This window comes from Hesperophylax consimilis, chromosome 5 (genome assembly GCF_061612785.1).
Source record: "Hesperophylax consimilis isolate HC1 chromosome 5, BYU_Hcon_1.0, whole genome shotgun sequence".
NCBI classification, from domain to species: Eukaryota; Metazoa; Arthropoda; class Insecta; order Trichoptera; family Limnephilidae; genus Hesperophylax; species Hesperophylax consimilis.
Window position 1 is genome coordinate 35,732,545 of NC_142840.1, and position 13,231 is coordinate 35,745,775.

Genomic DNA, 13,231 nt, shown 5'->3' on the forward strand with positions numbered 1-13,231 from the left:
AAAAAAAAAACAACTTTCAAAGTTAAACAAACGTTTTATTTCTTTTTAAACAAGCAATAGTATGATAGTAATTTATTTTAGGGGAATTGTGCCGTTTTGAGCTAACTCCTTTTTAAATAAAGACATCAGTGTAGCAGTGTATCAGGTAGAATAAGGACGGCATTTCCTCCTGACGGTGGGTGCTCTAAAGGTTGCGATCGGTTTGATGTTGTGTTGCGCTACACGGCATAAAACTCCCAAAATAAATAAATAATAGTATCTTCCATAAATCACCTCAATCAAATATCCTTTGAAGATCTAATCAGCAACTTTTTAATTCAGAATGGTGGGCAACAAGGGAGATACTGAAAGTAACCACTTCAAGAAAGCTCAAATTCATAGCCAGTAACTTTTTGTATTAATTATCTTATTAACAAGTCTTTTGGTTGCCCTCTTGGATGAAGTTAAAAAAACAACATTTTTGTACCACGTTGTTATTTTTTGAACTACTTACCTCTATTTTTAAAATGCATGAGAACAAATAATTTTTGTTACATTTTCTTTAGTTTTGGGTAGAATGTACTGAAATCGCAGGTTTCTAAGCGCCGCAGCGCCGGCGTATTGGCGCCGGTGTATATTGGCGCTCGCCGGAAACTACTCCAAACAAATAAATTGTTTACTTAACTCCGAAAACACCGTAGAAATCGTGGAAAACATTCAGAGTCTGTTTTCTTGACCTAGGCAGAGTTTAATGGGTCACGTCGATAGAGGGAGCTCTATCTTATTTAGTTTTGCTTTTAGCTTTCCCTTATCTGCCCGCCGCACCTGCCGGTTCCTGGCGGAGAACTGAAACTTACACTCTCACACACAATGTACCAGTACAGTTTACTGTTCAGTTGTAGGCAACGGTAGCGATACTCACAGCGGTAGGGAGTCGCTGTTCTCAAACTAAATGAGAAACAAATAAAAAGTGCATGTGTTCTTTGCCTTTTGTATCAAAGTTCAGGTTCTTTCCTTAGTCATAGAGTTGAGTTTTGCTGGAGTGATATTTGTAAGTTTGAATTATATTTAAAAAAAACAGCTTTACAATTTTACTGATTCTGCTACCGTGTTTGCGGGTAGTTTGTAAACCATCACGCCGTTTCTCCGCAGGGCTAGACAGACGTAATGGAAATCCACACAACTCTTCATCACTTTTATAATTGATACCTAAATATATAATGTTACTTCTGAAGACATACTATTTTATTTAAGATTTTATACTGATTTCTTACAAACGTACTCATTTACGGAAGAACATTGAACTTTTACAAACACTCACCCCCTTACTTATAAACACTGTAAAAATATGAAACAGAACAGTGAAAAACTTGACTTACTGCTATGGTGTCCGAAAAGTTAAAAAGTTTTTAAACCAAGCTCAAGGCCGGCTTTACCACACCAACGTTGAAAGGGCGCGTAACAATCTAACTAGTAAGATGTTCGGTTATTATATAAATAGGTTCGTAAAACAAAATCATTCCGTTTTACCACTAAAATTATTATTTTTTATTTATTTAAAAAAAAAAATAATATGATTCAACAAAAGAAAGTCTACAACCTACTTTTATTTCCTTCCTTCGATCGTTAAAAAAAACACCGTTTTAGTAATACGTATGTTTTAATCCTTATTTTAATGTAATTTTAAGACTTTATTGAAACCGATACTGGGAAGAGGGGAGGTACAGTATTACAATTTCTTGTTCATAGTTTCCCATTACACAACTACTTCCCCAAGATAGCAGCGTCTTCTACCTCCCACCATTGATGTCACCTCGTCTCGCTGGATAATAAATATCTCACTTAGCTGAAGCGTGAAATTGAATAGGCCGGGCTGTGATCGGGCGTACGTTTAACGATGTACGAAGCGCCTATGTGCATGTGCATCATGCACGGTATACTATGCATGCAGGCAATAATATGGAGTGTCGTGGGCAGGCCGGCAGTCTAATGGTTATTGCACAAAGAAATATATATTGGAAAATCTTGCTTCTTCCAATAGAGCAAAATGACAAAAAAATATCCATTGCAAGGCAATGTCACCGCATTGGGCGAGAAGTACTTTCAAACCTTCATGTGTCTAGACTTTTAATTGTTTTTTATGTGAATTAACAAAATAAACTTATAACGATAAATTAATTCTTAACATTGGAAAAAAACGGAAACGTGATAGAAAATATTTTTATATAAGAGACATGCTTTAAAATATAAATTGATTTGAAACTATTGATGTGCAAACAACAAAATATTACGAATAATGAAATAAAAAAAATGAAAAAATCTTATAATTGCATAATTTTGAAATTCGTTCTCTTTTATTATTTTTAAATGTTTAGTTTCATCTCTTTAAATTTCACTTTTGTTTTCAAGAATGAGTGAATGCAAATCTTGAAATTGTAAATTAACTTACTTTCCGACATCCGATCGAGCTCAAACTCGACAAATAGACTCGTTGTCGATGGCTTTATAGTCTGTCAACTTATTGTGGTAATAACGCATACACACGCGGATTTCTCCGAAAAAAATTTTAAGGATGGATAAATAAAATAAAAATAAATTAACAATCAAAAAATGTGATTTGGCAAAAAAAGTGAAGTTTAAAAATAAAATTAAAATTAACCAAAAAAATATTTTTCACAAAATATAATTTTAAACATGGAATTAATCTTCAAAAGAGACAGAACATAAATAATGACAGATTGATGATTATTCGTCTCAGTTACTTCTCATTCCTTTTCCCAATTTCCTTCCAACTTGAGAAATCGCAGTCTGTAAAATAATCGCCCAAAAGAAAAAAAAAATTAAGAATAATATTTTTTTTATATAAAGTTTTTACGTTTTATAATTTGCATAATTATAGTCTAGGTAACAAGCTTAAGTGCCTGCTTAATGTAAAATGGTTAACTTACGAATCTCTTATTAACCTTGCCATGTCTGTACCGCAAGCAAGAGTTGAGTGAGCACGTCCCCCCGTGTCACTAGACTAACGGAATACAAACTACCCCCATTCCTTCCTATTCCAATTCCGTACCCACGTATTCCCATCGCATCAAATGCCTTTTCACTCCTACAGAAGGGTTATTAAATTCACACCGCATTTTCTCACTTCTCAAAGGGTGCAAATCAAGGTTACGACGATAATAATGTCAATATCAATCCTAAATATATGATATTTTTTGAAAATTTATAATATTTTTACCTAACGAACAATATCTGATGAGAACATAAGTTATAAATGTATTATAAATATATATTTAAAGATTTTAATTTTTTCTGAAGAACCATGGGCTTAGGAAAAAAAGCCTTGCTCCCAAAAACTATTAAGAGCGTATTTGTATACACCACTACTTACTTACTTAAGACAAAAATTCCCGGGTAACAAATAATAATCTAACAATATTTGAAAATCTCTTGGTACTAACACACTAAGCAGATAATGTTGTTTGTGTCGCGATGGAGGAATTAGCCAGCCGAGGAAATGAAAGCAAGATGCCTGGGTGGGACCCAACTGGATGCCAACTCAACCACTGACCTGTCAAATACATAAAAATAATAATGATACGTAAATACATAATTATTTAAGAATTTATTTTAGTAATCTTCGGGAAATGGTTACTTGACTTTTGTCATTTTATAAATACCAAAATACAATAAATTTAGTAAAGATTCCCTCCTTGTGATTTATACCTTTAATAACAAATAAAACGGAATTATAAATATGATTTGAAGACAGGGTTCAAAACAAATTGAATTCATTTGAAGACAGGGTTTAAAACACGACAACTGAAAAGTTACTACAGTGATGCCAGAAAAACATTATTTTATACTTATTCAGCTCGCAGTTGAAGATGTACACTTTTGATAATATCATATTATTGTAATTATTGCATATTCCTTATTATTCAGTGATCCACTTTGAATAGGGCACAATAGCGTGTGGAGAATCTTCTATTGCAGGCAAGTATATCAGTTTTATTCTGAGATTGGTGAAATTTTGTACACTTAACCTTCAAAACAAGTGGAAGATGGTTGTTTACGTGAGATTTTGTAACCTCCATCCTTTTTTCTCACACACCAAAACAGATCTTTGATACTTTTTGACAAAATTTTGCACAATTATCGTTCAAATAAAGAGAAAAATTACTGTCTACATATGATTTCGAAAAACTAAGTGCAAAATCCAAGCAAGGCTGGGGACTGAAGCTAGTTCATTAATAAAAAATAAAAAGTTACTAGTCCACAATAAACATTGGACACCATGTTATGGAGAATTGATTTAAGTAGTTATTTTTTTGTAAAACAGATACAATAAGAAACATCGTAATTACATAAGTATTCCAAAATTCGTAATAGCTTCTATAGTAAAAGCCAAGAAAATCAAATCTTGCCCTAATAAATACTAAAATACAGCTAAACTTTTTTCTGAATTCGCTTTAACTAATTTCCTCAGTGAATATACCTTTTGTACCGCGTCACCGAACGTATGAGTGAGTATATAAGATAGAACACAAAGGTGATCAATTCCTGAGCATCTTAATATGGCGTCCCGGTTATCTGTTAAATGAAGAAGTTAAAAAACATTTTTTTTTTGTTTCACAATCTGTGTTTTATAAGACAGATATTTATTTAATAAGTTAATTATGTATAAAAATAGAAAATGACTTGCCTATCGTGAAAATATATCTAATGTTTGTGCGTCCGAGAAGTTCTATTCATACTTTTATACCGGGCGGGGGTAGATTTCAAACTAAGCAGCTTTCCACCTTTGACCTCGGTCTCAGCGTCTGTAAACCCTATCAGCTGTTTCCTATCAGTACTAAGGGTAGTTTTACCTGAAAAAGGCACTAAGCAATCACCATCTTCTCAGTTTCCGAGGATTTTCTTGTCCGTCTCCCGTAACCTGATTAGGGGGTGACTTGTAAAAATAAATTGCGGAGAAAGACATCATTGTAAAAAAATACCAGTTTCATTGAAAAGTACTGCATTACCTTAAAATGTGGAGAAATTTAAAGATTTTTACAATTTTAATGTCATTAAAAGCAAAATTTGAAAGAGTTACACGTATCAGTTTAGTTGGTGTAACGAGGATTAATTAAAAATGCTATTTTGACAATGAAATAACGTATCTAAAAAATAAAACAAATTAAATTTTAATATTAATTTGGGAGGTGGGTATGGATACGGCCGCTCCGGAAACCATTTATCGGATAACCAAAACCTCTACCATATTTCACAACAAGTGGTTCACTATGTTTGGTGACTTAGCAGGGGTGGCCGGGTTTATGAGGTGAGGTTTGTCTTGGCGGCGGCTGTGTCTGCCCAACTACTGCGTATCAGGCCGATCAGGAGACACTGGTTGAGGGAAACACATATCAGCTTCTCCAACAGGACTCTATCGACCCATCGTCCTGCTCCGCATTGGAAGAAATGGATTCATACGTCAGTATTTTCTGGACACACTGACACTCAGATTCCAACCCACCCTTCATGCATGTACCCTCTAGATCCTCATAATATAATGGCAATATTAACGACTCTCAAACGAAACACGTGAAAAAGGAAAGACAGAAAAATTATCAGTCCTCTTCCTTACAGGGGAAGTGGTCTAATTACTGAGTTTATTCGACCATATCAACATACTTACGTTATTTTCAATTGTATCATATCTTTCTATTTCACATATTTTGTATGAGAGCGTCAATATTGTCTTCAATGATTAAATATTACAATTCGAGGTTTGAATCATCAAGCTTTTACATCATAAAAATATTCATTCAAGAAATCAGAAAAAGTCAATAGATGTCGCACATTAAATTTTAAATCATTAATCCAAGACACTATAAAGATATTATATCTATGCATTTAATTCGTGCAGAATTTTGCAAACATATATAAAGATATCAGCCATCAGTCGAAGAATGATATGTACAGTTAAAAATTATAGGTTATGTTGCTATGGTTACAATAAAAAATACTCTTAGTATCACCCCGGTGTAAACCCACCAGTCAAATCAAACCTTTCTTGAAATGGATTAAGCTTTTTAGTAACTAGAGTAGGATAGTAAGGTACCTATATTCCAATTTTTCTCGATCCAACTCAATTGTCTTCAGTCTTATTTGATCATGAATTGTCCCATTTGGAAAAAAATCCATTAAAAGATTAACAATATTGGCAAATATTTAATGGTCTAAATTAATTAAATGATCAAAAAAATTTCAGGCGAATTTTTTTATCCGTTATCGTTTAAATTTGTTGCCATTCTAAAGAGACATCTCGAGTTAAAGAGACTGTACCGTTTTGTGAGCAAGATATCAAACGGGAATAGCTGCGGTTAACATTTATATTTGAATTTGGGAAGTTGAAGAAGAAAAGAATTCAATATCATTGAAAATATAAATAAACTTCACGACAAGGCGAAATTCGTCATAGCGCGGGCCGCATTACATTCTTTAAAGTTCCTGTTGGTATTCAGGAGCAATATAAAGACTGCGCCGCGCCGCTATCCAGGCCGGGACTGGACACATGGGTGAAATATAAAGACAAGGTGATAGCGGTAAACTTTGGTTGTGTCTATGAGAATTGGTAGTGAGACAATGAAAGATAAGGATGTTGTTGTTGTGGTGTTTATTGAGAGTCAGTTGCCGTCACGAGGAGATGATGTAGGACAGATGTTGAATACTCCGGTTGCTGCGATGATGTGGTGGTCAAGCGCGGGTCAGTGAGTCGACGCCGGGCGCTGGTGACCAGGACTCGATGAAGGTCAGGCACTGGCGAAGAACGTAGGTCTTCAGGCACTCCAGTGCTGACGAGACGGCCAAAGGTGCGGTGGACCTTGTATGCGGTTGAACGGGCGCGGTGTGACCAGTGAGGATGCTGCGTGTCCTCGTGGTGGTCATGATGCGTGGAAGAAACGCTGGTCAGAGATGCTGGGAACAGGGCGCTTGTAATCCGAGTAGCGCTTGCCAGGGACGGCGATCCGGACAAGGCGCTAGGTTGATGTCTCGATAGAGTCCATGATGGTACGGGCGAAGCCGGGTATGTGTCCTTCGCGGAGGGGCGCGGGGCCCCCCAGTTGTCACTCGTGAGATTAGTAAATCGTTAGCGGCAGGTTGATGACTTACTGACTGATGTACTTAGGTCCTCCCACCGCTTATATAGCTGCCGATTCCTTTGTTCTCGTCTGCCACGGGTTGGAGTAGCGTCTGGACTTCGAACCCGCAGGACCGCTGACTCGGTTTATTGTGTGAGCGTTTGTATCACCCTATATGCAAGTCAGCAGTCTACGTATGGTGGTACCGAAGTTTCGTAAGAATGATTGCTGTCTCGGCTGTTTAACACATGCCGTCTGGTTATGATTTTAATGACTCTAGGAGCGGTGACATAACCGCTACATTTTTTTTTTATTTTTTTTTTTTTATTATTTTAATATACATCATATGGGTTACATTAATACATACATATTTTGCAAAATATAATATTAAGGTTCATATATGGTCATGTATACCTTATCAGAAAAGAGGAGCTCTAGTGCCTGATAAGGGAGCCACGATTCTTACTTAGATTCATAATTCATAATGAGATATAATAATAATAATATAATAATATATATTATAATAATAATATATATATATATTATTATTATTATTATTACCATTCGTTATTTCGGCTACTGGCATTATACCTAGCTCTCTAATTAAAAATTTAGGCGTATTAGATCTATCAAAAAATTTATATATAAAGATGCAAAAGTCGGTCATTTTGAATACATGTAGGATAACAAAAGATTTTTTAAATATTTATGTTGAGGGATCAGTAGGATTTATAGGCCCTGTTAGAAGTTCTACCGAGCCGAACCCTCTGATATGAAAATATCTGGAGACGGTGAATTTTTTTTCCCATTTGATATCTGGTGATTTGACGTGTTGTTGTTCTTGTATTGTTTTGTATTTATTTTGCTTATATAATGCACTTACATAATGTTGATTAACTAGATGAGCATTTGTGGAAAAGTGAGTAGAAGGGTTAAGTTTTTCCTTTGGGGAAGACTTAACCCGGACAACTAAATCGGAAGTTTAAAAAAATATATTTTTATTTTTGTTTAATATAAGTTTTTTTGGAAAAAAAGTTTGATTTTATTTATTTGTTCTTGTTGGTTCGTAATACAGCGCAATTCGGAAGGGAGATTATTGTAGTTTTTTATGGCTTGGTAAATATAATGGTTTTGCATTTGAGTTGTTTTAAAGATTGGCGTAATAAATTGATTTCCATTTCTCATGAGTTATAAAATTCTTGATATTCTGTGTTATTTTTTTCTTTACACATTTTTATAATGGAAGTTTGCTTAAATATATCATCATAATTTGGTACTGGAAACAATTTAAAAAGCAATTTTGTTGGGAAAGTAGAGTTTTTTTTAAGTATTACTTTTATAATAATTTTTTGCGAGACTTTTACTGAGTTTAGGTTGTTTTTATAAGATCCTCCCCAACCTATGATTCCGTAAATAAGCAGGGAGTGGACAAGAGCATAATATAAATTTTTTAGTATTTTCACATTTAAAATATTTCTTAACCTAACAAATATATATATACATTTCCTTATTCTCTTTACTAACTCCCTAATATGGCTTTTCCATTTCAGATTTTCATCGATGATCACACCAAGATATTTGATTTCAGAAGAGGAGTTGATTACAGTACACATAGGATTAAGTAGTTCACAGTTGATATTGTCACAATTTTCATCATGGATTATGATATTTACTTCTATTTACATGTCTAAACAACGATCACTATGATGGTAGAATCTCACTGTTTGAACTACGTTTGTAAATAATTAATATTCTTTAAAAACCTTTAAAAAAAGTCAGTCTTCTAACTTAATGTAGTGTGTATATAATATGTTGAATAATAATGTATGTTTCAATTGTAATATTAGGTTTATGTGATACTTTGGAGCACGCGTTCATACTCAACAACTAGTTACCAGTGGTGTGGGACAATATTTCAGCTTTTGTTAAAATACAGAAGAAAAAACAGACTAAAGTATTTAAGCTTGTAGGTATGTTACAAGCTGAAAGGATTACTAGAAGTGCCCCGCAATCTGAAAATAAAGCCATTATTAATTTATTTCATACAAGAGTTTTGACATAGAAAATTTTTACTTAAAAAAGTAACGCTAGCAGGCGAGGCGAATTCTTACATTTTTTTTTTTGCTTTCTACCGATTATAGTGTGATTTTAAACTAAAACGGGTCCAAAATCTTGGAACTTTTGAAATCCTCAACATAAGTATGTGGTCGCCAGAGGTTTTGAGTTTAATGTAATTGCATTTAAAATATGTTTATGCACCGGTATTCTTATACTTCAAAGAAAAAAAATGTTTGCAATTCATTATCTGTAAAAATCAGAATTTTTCATCGTAGGCTTATAGAATAGTGGTACAAAACTATGATACATATTTTACCATAATACATCTATTTTTAAATGTCTGATGTAAATTACAAATTGAATGATTTCGGAAAGTAAGAATTTCAATTGTTTTTTTAATGATAAACAAATATCTATAGGAAAAAGTTTTGAAATGAGTCAACATATTTTACCAACAAATGTAGATATAATATGTCTCGACGCCATCTTGTGGGAAATTTAGCATTAACAAAGCCTTTCCTACAAAAATAAAGTTTGTTGTTTACAGGTGAAAAAATATAATAAGCCTTAATTGTTGATTGAAGTACTAGTAGGTACATCAATATTGAAATATTGCAATATTTCAGTATTTTGTTAATTAAAATTAATAATGTCTCGAAAAACAGTTCTTACAGAAAGTTTCTACATTGCTGTAGCCTAAATCATGAGTTTAAGTCAAATTACTTAACTAACCCAACTTTATTATAAACATAATCTGCATATTTCGAAAACATTATTCTCTTCATCAAAATGAATTGTATATGTTATAAAGTTAATTAATTATAAAATAAGGAGAGGTGTTAGAGAGCGGTGGGAGGGGCAAACCTAAATCGTCGGATGTATTAATGACGGAGTGGAATGGGTAGGTGAAGGGGAAAACTGGTTAAGTTGAAAAATATTAAAAAGGGAATTTGTTTTTATTTTTCTGATTATTAATTGTATTTGGGCCAGCTTGAAGAAAGTATCCAGTCCGGCCCACACCCGATCCATCTGGCATCTCCATATGCCCTACCCGCTATCCACTACCCACTACCTAGCAAGCCTCCTCTTGTAACTAGATTGTTTCCTTTTGGGATCTAATCCGACTTTCTGGGAGGGTGCACCTGGCTTATATTGCCAAAATGGCGGCAGTTAAAAAAACGCCGCATCTGCCTTCCTCTCGTACTGCCAATCTGTGGGCACGGCGGGGCACGCGGACACCCGGGCACGGCGGCACGGCCCGGGTTGTGATCGTTTTCCAGCAAGGGTCACCCCGTCTTGTCAATCAATACTTTCACTTAGGCAAGTTCTATAGAAAAGAAAAGCAACAATCTGTGAGCGATTTAATTAATGCCTCTATCAATAAATCACAATATATATTATATTGAATGTAGATATGTAACGCGTGAAGCTAAGTTGAAAAAGAGTTTTTTCAGCAATCAGAAAGAACTGCGTTCAAGTTAAAGTATTAGCAAAGAGTTTGATAAGTACCAATGCCTTGTTAGTCTCGAATAATTTTGAGTTTGTTATGCTTTCTTAATTATTTAGGTTTATAGTGTGTTTTTAAATTTTATATTCTACGTAATGGTGCCGACTTTTTCTGGGCTTTACGTAAAGTTTTTCGAAATTATTTACAGTAATTTTCCTGTTATATGTGAAGTGTGCAAAATTTTATCAATAGCTATCAAAATTCATTCTCAAAAAGGGGTGCGAAAAATGGCAAATGGAATAGGGGTGGTTTTTTGAAATATAATGTATACCGTAACCTTCCTAATGTTTTTAATGTCAAATGTGCAGAATCTCGGAATAAACTGTTTAAAAAACAAACCCACGAATCAAACCGGATTAATCTTTTATATATATATATATATATATAGTCTCGTTAAATACAGTTAATGATGGATTTTATTAGAATTTTAGTGTACAGTAATGTATATTGAGTTTTATTTGGAATATAAATTTGTGGAAATGATAAAATCAAGTTGAGTAATCTGGCGAGCTGGCTAATCCAAAAAATTTAATCGTATTTAAAAGGATATTTATTAATTTTGAGGTAACGTAGATATGAGTAGCTGAGTTTAAACCCGGATTTGTATTTAAATGTCACAAAACATACTGAAGTTGGGTTGCTTCAGAGAATTTGAACAATTCACCAAATTTCAAAGTTTATTTTCAAGTTCTGTGAAGGTTCAATTAAAATTCTGTTATTTTTTTAGTTTTGTGAAATGACTGTTCAATAATGATATAATAATAGAACTTGAATTGAACCTTCACAGAACTTGAACAAGTTCTTTTATTATTTCGGTTTTGGCAAATTTGTTCAAATAACTGGCAAATAATGATATAGTAACAGAACTTGAATATAACCTTCACAAAAATCAAAATCAACTTCGAAATTTGATGAATTGTTTAAATCCTGTGAAACAACCCATCCTTACATCGGTTGTAGATCTTTATGTATGTGATTGCAACTCTGGTTCAATGAACTTGCGTTTATTTTGAATTTAAGAGTCATTTTCAAAATTGGAACTGATTGTGTCAAAAATTCAGACAAGTGATAAATTACCTAGCTACGATATAATATTTAAACAGAAAATATTTTTTTATTGTCATATTCAAAATGACATTAATGTGTCAAGATTTCATAAAAGCTTACTTACCATAGGATGAAGAAGAATAGGAAATACCCTGTGGGCGTGTATCGTGATCCAAATATTTGCCCAATGGAGGCTTAAATTTCCAATACAAAACTGTACTTCCGAAATTCAAATGGGTTGGAGGTCTACGATTTCAGGCGAGCGTAAATGAGCGCTGGGCTACTGGACTAAATGAAACATTTTTTCCCACTCAAATTTGTATGAAATGCACTTTCAGTTTTCTTCTTTCTATGGTAACTACTTACTACTTACAAATTATTAAATTTTCTTAAATATTTTTTCTAAATCACTCTAATTTAACTTTACAAATCCCACAATTATAAGATCCTATAATTTTTTCGGTCTTCGTAAGTTATATAGTAAAGTAGAAAATCTAAGTTTAAATTAACAGTAGTAGAAAATAAAAATAAATTCACACACAAAATAACAAAATGGATTAAAGAACAAAAAAGACAATATTAACAAAATTTCATAGCATAAAATAAAAATAAAACCTACACGTAACACACAAAACCAATATAAACACACATCACTCACAAACACACAAGATTATTTTCAATGTACTATTTTTTTTTTAATTTGTAATATATTATTATGTATTTTTAATTTTAAATGTATAATTTTTCTCATTAAATGTATTATTAGTTTATATTTCATATTATAAAATGAAGGCCTCAGCACGGGCAAGCCACCCAGTGAGGCCTACATTACTGGAAAACTTGAATTGTAAAAAAATATTGTACCTAATAAAAAAATATATATATATAGGTATATCTAGGGCTTCTTCATTAAATTTGTAGAATTACAAAGCAAACACATATACGTAGGCCAGTCACGGATTGAAAGGCATACAAAAATAAAAATAATAAAACGTGTCGTCCAGTACAGAGAGATACAAAAATGACATTGTATTCCCTCCACTCCAACCAGTGACAACACAAAGTGCTCTGATTTATATTTCCGTATCTTTCAAGTCAGCTAGAGAATAAAATATTAATAACTCCTCCGGCACGAGAGGTCTCTGCTCACATCTCAATTTGTCATCTGGCACACGGCGCACGGCGCACGGCACCGGCACGGCACGGCACAGCAATCGGTAAAGGCCGATTCACTTCACTACATTTGTAATCAAAACACAACAAAAGCCAAATGTGACCGGAATTTTTCATTTGCTAGGAGGGGAGGCTTCCACGGCCGCGTCACCGTCTTTAAAATCTGGCTTTTCAGGATCGACAATTTTACATTCTGTGCTTAGGAATCTTGTCACACTTCTTCTACATATGTTAGTACTGCTACTTTCGCTTTCCCGTTTCTTTTTGAAACATATTTAAATGCAAAATTACAAACGGTAATATTTTGTATATCTAAATACATACATAAAAATGTAAA

General features: G+C 33.5%; 1 long non-coding RNA gene across 1 annotated transcript; it reads right to left on the reverse strand.

The window, feature by feature from the left end:
- Positions 1-6,688: 6,688 nt before the first annotated feature.
- On the reverse strand, positions 6,689-12,868 carry LOC149423855 (uncharacterized). The gene is made up of 2 exons (XR_016302231.1): positions 12,844-12,868; positions 6,689-7,406 (listed from the first exon to the last, which is right to left on the reverse strand). It is a non-coding gene; the product is annotated as an uncharacterized LOC149423855 (long non-coding RNA).
- Between the last annotated feature and the right edge of the window lie 363 nt (positions 12,869-13,231).